The sequence below is a fragment of the Etheostoma cragini genome, chromosome 1 (genome assembly GCF_013103735.1).
Source record: "Etheostoma cragini isolate CJK2018 chromosome 1, CSU_Ecrag_1.0, whole genome shotgun sequence".
NCBI lineage: Eukaryota > Metazoa > Chordata > Actinopteri > Perciformes > Percidae > Etheostoma > Etheostoma cragini.
In genome coordinates this window covers 31,608,954-31,619,473 of record NC_048407.1, presented here as the reverse complement: position 1 = coordinate 31,619,473, position 10,520 = coordinate 31,608,954, and the positions used below count along the sequence as shown (strand labels likewise).

At 39.7% G+C, this 10,520-nt stretch overlaps 1 long non-coding RNA gene across 1 annotated transcript in view; it reads right to left on the bottom strand.

Annotated features, from left to right (window-relative positions):
- Positions 1–9,832, bottom strand: part of LOC117942028 — a 14,242-nt gene extending 4,410 nt beyond the window's left edge. The window contains exons 1-2 of the long non-coding RNA XR_004656049.1: positions 9,688–9,832; positions 9,230–9,289 (exon numbers count right to left, since the gene is read on the bottom strand). This is a non-coding gene — a long non-coding RNA (uncharacterized LOC117942028). The remainder of the gene's footprint in view (positions 1–9,229; positions 9,290–9,687) is intronic.
- Positions 9,833–10,520: the final 688 nt, after the last annotated feature.

Below are 10,520 nucleotides of genomic sequence, written 5' to 3'. Positions count from 1 at the left end.
CCTGTTTACCCCCACCTGCCTGCCTGCCATTCTCCTCTCTGCATTTGGGTCCAATCCTCACACGCCCCCATAACACTTGTTTTTTGCTTCTCCCTACATCAACTCTCCCATATAAGTTAATTTCCAAAAAAGATTATTTACCAATTCCTTCATTGATTTAGGCCTATCATCTTCCTGTTTCCACATTTATTTATTTATTTGACAGATTACAGTTATTTTTTAATGGCACCCTTTTGGCTCCATCGTGTTATGTTATGTAAAGCATTGTGTAATTGTTATTTTGAAAGATGAAATTACATTTTTATAAAGGTTATGTGGGTTTTGTAAATTTTTTAACAGTCCTTGAAGGCAATGCTGTATCCTTTTCTTTTGTTTGCCTGTGTGATTGGTCCCTTGCCTTGTGTCTGTCTGTGTGTCTGTCTGTGTGTGTGTCTGTGTGTGTGTCTGTGTGTGTGTCTGTCTGTTTGTGCGTCTGTTTCTGCATGTGTTGTTTTGTCTCCCTCCCTCCCGTTTTTCCTCTGTGATTTTGTGCCCTGTTCCTATGCCCCAGTGGGTTGTTAGTAACTTTTTGTGAACGTCATGTTTACATTTTTATTTTCTGAATATAAAAATAAAAACTTGATCACAAAAAAACACTGTCTGTAATGTTGCGAGTCAGAAATACTTTTATTGGTCCCTCTCTGGTGATGGATTTCTGGCTGTGCGTCAGCTCGGCACCGCTGATGGATCCAGGAGAAACTCTGGCTCCTGGCCATCCTCCACCTCCACCTCCACCTCCTCATCTGTCACAGGTGCTGCACGCTGCTGATGGGGGCTCCCGTGTTTAACTCTCTCCCTACTCGGGGCTGTAAAATGATGGAGGATGGCGTGAAAACGAGACTGATAAAATCCCCCAAAATAAAAAAGCAGAGGATGGAAAAGCAGCTCAGTGGGATTAAAGAGCAGACAGCGATGAGGGGGCAGAGACACGGTGACTTTGGTCCCGTGTATGTAAACAGTTTGGAAAAGCCGAATCAACTCAGTGCTAATACAGACCGTCGAGTTCACCACTTGACTCTGTTACCATGGAAACACATCCTCAAAAACATCTCCTCACATGTTGCATTTACAGTTTGCTTTGATGTTGAGTAAGCTAGTGGTGGAGAGTGGATGTTAATAACCAGACCGTATTACAATAGATTTAATCAAAGAGCTCATATTATGCTTTTGGGCTTTTCTTCTCTTAATTGTGTTCTTTGTCTTTTTGTGTGCATGTTATGAGTTTACAAAGTGAAACCTTTAAAAGTCCAAAGGGAGTCGCCCTATCAAACAGTTCTATTGTAGTCCAGTCTTTTTTTCCGTAACAAAAGCGCTTCTCTTTGTAACACATGATGTTAAAATGCTAACCTAGCTGCTAGCGGGGCACGCCATCCAACCAAGCTAGCTAGAGCGGAGGTCCGAAGACTTCCTACAGTTGTAATGTCATGTCCAGGAGACAGTGCAGAACTCAAACATTACGTATAAAAGACTAATTTGTTACCATTTAAATAACTTAACACTCTTAAACTTCTTGCTCTAGTCTAGGTTTTGCGGCTGAGCCGTAGCCATGGTTGCTGGTTGTTGTGACTCACAACAGCTTGATTGTCAGGGTACTGTACTGTAGTACCCTGTACTGTAGTACTGTACTTCTGACTGGCTTAGTAGTGCTTACCTAGTTACTGCTTGTGTGCAACTCCGAACAAAGATAGAAGATAGAAGTGAGATGTCTCACTTGATAAATAAAACAGAGAATTATTAAATTAAATTAAACCATGTAAACCTATTCCCATTGTATCAATAATGTCTATCCATCTACTGTATCTATCTATCTATCTATCTATCTATCTATCTATCTATCTATCTATCTATCTATCTATCTATCTATCTATCTATCTATCTATCTATCTATCTATCTATCTATACATCTATCTTTCTATCTATCCATCTATCTATCTGTTTGTCTATCTGTCTGTTTGTCTGTCTGTCTGTCTGCGAGTCACATTATTGCCGAAGCTAAATACCATATAATTGAAGTAATACATCACCAATGGCAAAATATCGACTGTATTTATCTAGAGCAGGAAGTGTTTCTGTGGCTCATTTGAGTAAAACCCTTTAGGAAACTGACACTTTACATTCACAGATTCATTCTGTCCCTCCGCTATTTTTAATTAAAACACAATGTTACGCTTTTCAAAAAAGTTTAGCTAAATCTACTAATCTATTACTAAGATAGTGACGGTGCTGAGCCATTATTTCGGAGGGCAGAAACAGGAGGATACAGAACCCAATAAATATTGTTCTGGAGGAGAAGTGTGCAGATTTTCACTGTTAACTTTTTCCTTCTCGCTGTGTGACTGGAGGATGTGAAGATTCTCCTGAAATGAAACACATTTTTGACACAATTTTCTCTTGGGTTTGTAAAATTTCATCTTTTTTAATCCTTGTGTTGGACACTGCTACAATTGTAGTTTAGAGGGAATGCACATCCAAGTGTTGGTGACTTCCAGCTGTTGTTGTTACGGAGTTTGAATGCTTTTCTTCGGAAAAAAAGGCAGAATTTTCAAACTCAGAATGACAGGAAACTTTCCTCAGTATTTTACAACGAATGTCAGGTCAACACATGTTCTCTGAATCCCAGCACCAGCCCCGTAACTGTGTAGTTCACCTTCAAAATGTCGCTAAATGCAATATAGCCATTTTTGAAACCCAAAGCAGATCTGCTGGCATCACTAATGTTGTCATGTTGTAAACTGAGACTGCTGGAGCGCATTTATTTTGCGACCCTGCAGTATTTTTATATTAGTGCACAATTGTTTGTTGATAGCTGTCACTGCAGGGCGAACATCTGGAGCCAGATGGATAGACACTCTGTAGACTCATGACTTATGCAGAAAGACAGAAATCTGCATGCATGCAACACCTGTTTATGACCTTAAAAGGAGAGAAATTGGAAAGATACATAATCCAAAAACATGTAGTTTACAAAAAATCTCTGCATTTTTACACCATTTAACCTCTCAGATTGAAATGAAGAAGTAACTGCCTGCACTAGTCTAGATTAGATCCCAAGTACTAAATATCAAAAGGGCTCTATAAAGCAAGTCGAGGTTCTAAATGAATACTGTGAAAGTATGAAAATCCTCAGAGAGAAGCCCACATTCAGAAACACTTTAAACGAGCCGTCAGGACTTCTGTATGCTTGTGATGTGACCACTTTACCACATGTAGGGAAAAAGTGCCGTTACAATCATTACACGGATGCAGCAACGATGCAGAGATTCAAAGAACGCAGATACGGAACGCCGGAAAAACACTGACCAATCAGATCAGACTGTTTTTTTTGGCAGGAGGTCTTAAAGAGACAGACGCTAAAACTGAGTGTTTTAGACAGAGGGTGAATACAGGTATATTCAGACAGACAGTGTGTTTGAACATTAAAGCATGTAAATGAAATTATTGTCGATAGCGAGACCCTACAGATACATTTCTAGTAGAAACACTTCCAACAAGCCTTCACTTGCTGACCAGCAAATCTCTTACAAATACTATATTTAATTGAAGACGATTAGCTCTGAAATCAAGACATATGAGCCTTAATAGGCCTTGATGGGAAAGCTCTATCCATCTTTGCTGTCAAACACATCCATCACTCCCTTCTTCTTACTGAGGGTGAAGAAGGATTATGTTACTAAGAAATCAAGAACGAGCAGGTCTAACTACACATTTAGAGTTTTCAGAATAATCTGACAGAATGATTTTACCCGTGTTACAGTTTTTCTCAGTCGCTTTGGTACATTACTCAAATTATTCTCAACATTTGCAAACCAGTAAGTCGAGTTCTCAAAACAAATATTACACACAGCACAAACCAATGGATGACCTGCAAAAGCCTGCAACTTGCTCCACATATCTAGTCCATTCCTCTAAAGTAGATCTTAATGTCGATGAACATGTCAGTGCCATCGGAACATTGAGTCCTTGTTTCACTGTTCACAAAGAAGATGCTGAGTTTGATCAAAAAGCTTAGTTGCGTTGTCAATATATAATTGTACCCTTTAGGTATTTTCTGACGTGCGTTATGGCTACATTTTGAATGACGATCAAAAATAGACAAGGAGGCACTTTTCCGGTATCAAATTCACACATTTCAACAGCATAGTGGAATAAAGGAATGTGTCCTTAATGTGAGATTGGGATTCACATTTATGCGTTTATTTTAGTTTTTTCAACAAATTACAGTGTCATTGCAATCACTTCTTTCAGTGCAATCCTAATGGTTTTGGGTCCCGACATAGGGACATTCCAGTCTGTCAGGCCAACTGGAATGAACTGTATGGAAACTTGCTTTACCGATTATGACAATGAGTTCAACCATTTTGCATTTAAAGACTTATTCAGTGATTCAATAGATGTATTTTGGGGGGAAAGACAAGTCAAAAGACATCCAGTATATCATATCATGAGCTACATGACAAAAGCAATTAATCATGTAAAAAAATATCAGATAATTGTACATGACCGATTGCATGTACAAAGGCAATTGCAAGTAAACCAACACAATGATGAATTGCTTTTATCTTGTGCACAAGTGACTAGATTGTTTGAATGTTGAACAAGCAGTTTTGAGAGAGACAATTGTGATGTGAGAAATATCCGAACGATCGACTGAGACTGTAACATACATAAGTTATTCGTGTTCACTCTGGAAGGAACTGGACCGAGTCGCCTTGAAAGCTAAAACATGGAGATTAATAATCATACAGATAGATAGATAGATAGATGGATAGATAGATAGATAGATAGATAGATAGATAGATAGATAGATAGATAGATAGATAGATAGATAGATAGATAGATAGATAGATGGATGGATGGATGGATGGATGGATGGATGGATGGATGGATGGATGGATGGATGGATAGATGGATGGATGGATGGATGGATGGATGGATAGATGGATGGATGGATGGATGGATGGATGGATGGATAGATAGATAGATAGATAGATAGAAAACAGTTCCTTGTAAAATGTGAATCTTTGAATTCCAGTAAGCAGCACAAATCAACTTGTTTTTTCCGACAAACAGCTGCCATCTTTTATCTCCGACTTCCCAAACGTATTAATCCACGTGAAGTAATGACCAGAATAATTAGGTCCGACTCCTGCTCTGATTTAAAGCAGCAGCACTTTATGTCATCAGGTTGTATTCATTTGGATCCACTTCCCTGGAGCCTTGCTTGGCTGTGGTGTCCTGTGGTGAAGGTGTGAAGAGAGAAAATGCTAATGAGCTTTTCGTCGGTGGGGTCACACTTCAGGCAATCCACCCACCAACACGCTCTTTACTCTGTTACAAACACAACAGAGAAACGTGTGATGTTTGAAATAATGTTGCAAGGTGACACACTGAACAAAATCATAAACACTTTTTTCATGAGCTGAAAGATATTTTTCTACTAACACAAAAGGGTTATTTCTCTCAAACAATGTTCACTTATCTGCCTAACTCTGTGCTAGTGAGCACTTCTCCTTTGCCGAGATAATCCATCCACTTCACAGGTGTGACACATCAAGATGCTGATTGGACAGCATGATCATTGCACAGATGTGTTTTAGGCTGGCCACAATAAAAGACCGTCAGTCAGAAGATGGCGTTATGGTAAAAGTTTGTTCCTCTCTCTCTCTCTCTCTCTCTCTTCTCTCTCTCTCTCTCTCTCTCTCTCTCTCTCTCTCTCTCTCTCTCTCTCTCTGTCACTCTCCCTTTCTCTCTCTCTCTCTCTTTCTCTCTCGACCTCAACCACAACCTGAATAAAGTTTGTAGTCGTGATCTATTTGAGTTGGCAAATGCTCACATTCAATATTGCCTGGCACTCTGGATAGGTGTTCTCTTCACGGATGAACCCTAACCCTAACACCAGATACTGACTGGTTTTTACTTGGATGAGAACCAAGACCCCCGTTTTTATGATGAGGTGGAGGTTTCACACTGCCCAAAAACGAACCGGACTATCCAACAAGACGCTTCATGGTGCGTTTTAAACCAACCAAACAAGGCAGATGTGAACACAACCTCAGTAACAACCTAGCTGGGGTGGAGCAAGCACACAAATCTTTTGCTTAAAGATACAATATATGACATTTCTACATAAAGAGTGTCTAAAAGGGACTAGACCTACAGTATGTTATATATTTAGTTGAGTTGTTTACTCACAATTTCCCAATGGTTCACAACAATGTTTAAACTCTCAAAGGCATTGTAGTCAAGGTTGTCCGTTGTGCTTGTCCGTCAGAATATCGAATTTTAAGCCACATTTATACTATTTATACACTTTAAATAGGATCCTACTATGGCCACCCCAAGACCAGCCCTTCAATAGCAGTCGATTGGTTGGGGTTAGGCATTGACCCTTGAATGGTTAAGGTTAGGATGGCTGATGGGACAGGTGATGGGACCTGTACATGTAAGCATGGACGCCTGGCCCATAGCCCACTGTATCAAAATTTCCTGTTGAATTACAGTAAACTACCAGCAGCTACGGTTGCCAGCTTGAAACTGTAATTGTACAATGTACCTACTGTGATCTACAACAACAGTTAGTACAGTAATAGTATTACAGTACTGTGCTGTATGGAAAATAAACACTACAGTGTTATACTGTCAGCTCTTTGGTTGCAATAATACTGTTATTTTACAGTTCCTAGAGTATTCTCCATAGTGTGTGAATGCTATCAAGGGGCAGGTCTTGATGTACTAGGATTTTCAGACTCAAGAGCAAATTGCTGCCACTTAAGTCAGTGCTTGATAATCCACCAGGAAGTGAAACAGCAAGAACATCCAGTCAATTTACCAAAATATAAAACATGACAGACACCACATATCCACACCAGAAAAGAGAAGGCACGGAGTTTAAATGCAGGGTTATTGCAGTGGAAGTTAGATACTAGCTTAAATAAACACGTCTTTGTTCTGTAAAGTACTTGTAGAGACAAAAAGCGAGCAAGTCTTGCCTACATGTACAGGTCCTATCCCCTGTCCAATCGGCCATCCTAAGGTCAACCACTCAAGGTCAATGCCTAACCCCAACCAATCAAGCTGCCACTGAAGGGTAGGTCTTGGGGTGGCCGTAGTACAATAAAGAAATTTGGCCAGCGAGTCAGGAAGCAAGACGCCGACGCCTCTGAGACGCTCCCGGTGTGGAAGGGTGGGTGGCGGCGCAGAGGACGGACCCAAACTGGAAGACAGACACGGTGGATAAATTGCGGTAAACTTTACCAAACAATGTTTATCTGCTATTTTAATGAGTCGAACTGTCATCACCTTGTACGGTCTTCCAACTAAAAGTCATGGGGATTGTTTCTGCCTCCTGCCCTTTAGTGACATTCTGCTGACTTTTTGCTTTGAAAATGCCAAGAAAATATAAAGTCTTGTAAAATGCGTCCTCATTCTGTGGTGGCTGTGCACAGTTAGGTGAATCCAGACACCTCTTGTACAATGTTGTATTTAAATGTCTACACTTGCAGTCAATGTTGTAATTTAACAAAGTACAAATACTTTCTAACTCTATTTAAGTAGAATTTTCAGGTATCTGTGCTTTATTCTGTTATTGAGATTTATATTTATTGAAACCTTTACTTTTACTACTACAATACATTTCCCCTGAGTATCTTAGTTACCCGTTACTTGCGAGGAATGTTTTTGTACGTTGGAGTGAAAGAGTCTTCCTCACAAAAAAATGGAACAATGTTTCTATTTTTCTCTTTTTTGGTGTCAGACTTTGAACTTGACGTTAAAGAAGATGTGGAATGCCTGGATGTTATGCTCTACTATAAGGAAGCCACAATAAAGTTCAAAATCAAGGATTTCTTACTTTTACTTCCAACAATTTAGAACATTTTGGATCAGAAAATTACTTGTGATACTTAATATCAGACATTACATCACACGTCATTTAGCTGATGCTTTTATCCAAAGCAACTCATGTGCCAGAGGTTGCACGCCTCTGGAGTAACTATGGGTTAAGTGTCTCACTCACAGACACATTGGTTGGCGTGTCGTAGTGGGAGTTGAACCCAGATCTCCCACGTTAAACACACGTGTCATGTCCACTGCGCTATTATTACTTCAAGACTTCATCAATACTTGTGCTTTTACTAAAGTATTGCTTTTAAGTACTTTATACAAGACTGAATGTAGAAACTCGAACCAAAGGCTGCAACTCAAAACATCTAATACAAGTACAGAGTATGCTGCTGCTGAGCACATTAAAGGTAGAATAAACCAAATATAAAGCCACAAAATCCATTTCAACCCTGAAAAAAGAAGCAGAAAATAGATGGATTGATATTTAATTTCATTATGAATCATCAGTAATGTTGTTCTCTGTCTGTGGAGAAAAGAAACACACAAACACACACACAGACACACAGCTTCCCTTTTAAAAATGCACACCTCAATATTACTTAGGCACAAAGCAAAACAGTGAGCCATGCTCATTTAATTCAACTCCACATGCTCAAGTGTAATTTTTTCTTCAGTTAAATCCATCCATCCCACAAAAATAGATGGAAAGATGTTTAATTTGATTATGAATCATCAGTTATGTTGTTCTCTGTCTGTGAAGAAAACACACACACACACACACAGACACACAAGTTCCTTCTCAAAAATGCATACCCTAATATTACTTACACACACAAAACAGTGAAAGGACACTAATAGTAAACATTAGCAACCTTCATTTACTTTAATATATTTCATTAAGGAGATCGCCGTCATAATGCTGCAGAGTCACAGCGTCATATTCCACCATGCATCAAGCCGGCAGGCACGGTTTTAATGGAATTTTAAATGTACGGTTATTTTTCAGGGCAGTAATGGGTGTTGTGAGAAATCCCAACCGCACTAGTAAGACACATTGAGAGAGCGGTGGCTGACAATGACAAGGTGAGCTGACGCGGCGTGCAGGCTGCTGAGTTCTGCAGCGACGGTGACTCTGCTAAATGGCCTCCGGAAGAAACTTTTTGTTAATGGAACATTTGCCCCCAGCAAAAGAAAACACCAATACTAAGATAAGTTAACTGTTCACACAATACAGTGACGTGATTTGTTTAAATTAGCTGGATACGTGGTTAAATACATTTAAACACATTTAATCGTACCAAAACTGGTAAGTTACATCATGGTTAAATACATTTAACCATGATGTAACTTACCAGTCTATCGCCGTGTGTACTTAGTCCACAGCAATTCCACCAGTTGGTCCCAAAACCTCAGTCTGATGTTGTCATACTCAGATTCTAGTCAGAATATGAATCTGCTCCGTTGGGCTGTGGTTACGGGGCGTGTTTCAACCAAATCAGGTAAGAAAATGGATCTGCACTCTATTGGAGACTTACAACCAATCAGAGCGGCGGAGTACGTGATGCATGTGATGTACACGTCTCACTTCTCCATCGGCAGCCAAATTCAACCCACTCTTTGATGACATGGTTAATTATGTTACTGTTGATCATCTGTCCATCATCGTATTAAGCCCGCCTTGACATTTTGATTGGTCCGAACAGCTCTGGTTGGAGCACAATTGCTCCACAACAGTTCCAGACTGAACTGCCCAACCTCAAATGTTGTGGGGGGGCTAAGTTCAGCTGGCATCCAGGCCGCCAAAACATCTCAGTTAGAGAGGAAACGCCATAAAAATGTTCTTTGTAAATCTTTACAATCGTTGCCTGAATGAACCAAGCCGGCCTGTCATGTTGCACCATCCAAATCTTCTTTAAACCCTGACATGTTCAGTGTGTAGCTGGCTAGCTAAGATTGTTTCCCGAAGCTCAGCTTCATCATGTACATGTACCTCTGTTGATACAGACCTAGAACCTGTCAGCATGAGCCTCCGCTCTGACTGTAATGCTGTATTTACACTCATTTATGTTGTTGCCATGCATATTTTTTTCAACTCCACATACGCGAGTTGAATTTTTTCCTCAGTGAAATCTATAAATCCATCCGTTCCACTCCAGAGCAAACTGGGATGTTGTGAGCAGCAGCCTGCACACACACACACTCACACACACACACACACACAAACCCATCAGGACTGTGTATGTGTGTGTGTGTGTGTGTGTGTGTGTGTGTGTGTGTGTGTGTGTGTGTGTGTGTGTGGTTGTGTTTGTGTCACTTCTGACCTTCACCAGCAGATGATAAACATTAATGCATCATTAATCATAAGCCATTGATACATATTAATGTAAAAGGAGAATTCTGCACAATTAGTTCATTTACTTTGCTACTTTACGTATGTTATGATGCTGACACTTTTGTACTTTAAAAAAATTTAACTTAGGGCTGCTCGATTATGGAAAGAAATCATATTCTTGTTTATTTTTGGTCAATATTAAAATCAAATTAAACATGATTACTCGTTGACTTTTGGAAAGATGTTGCATTTATTGAACTTAAAAAGAAATCCTAAACAGTTAAACAGTTCAACAGGGACAGCACCT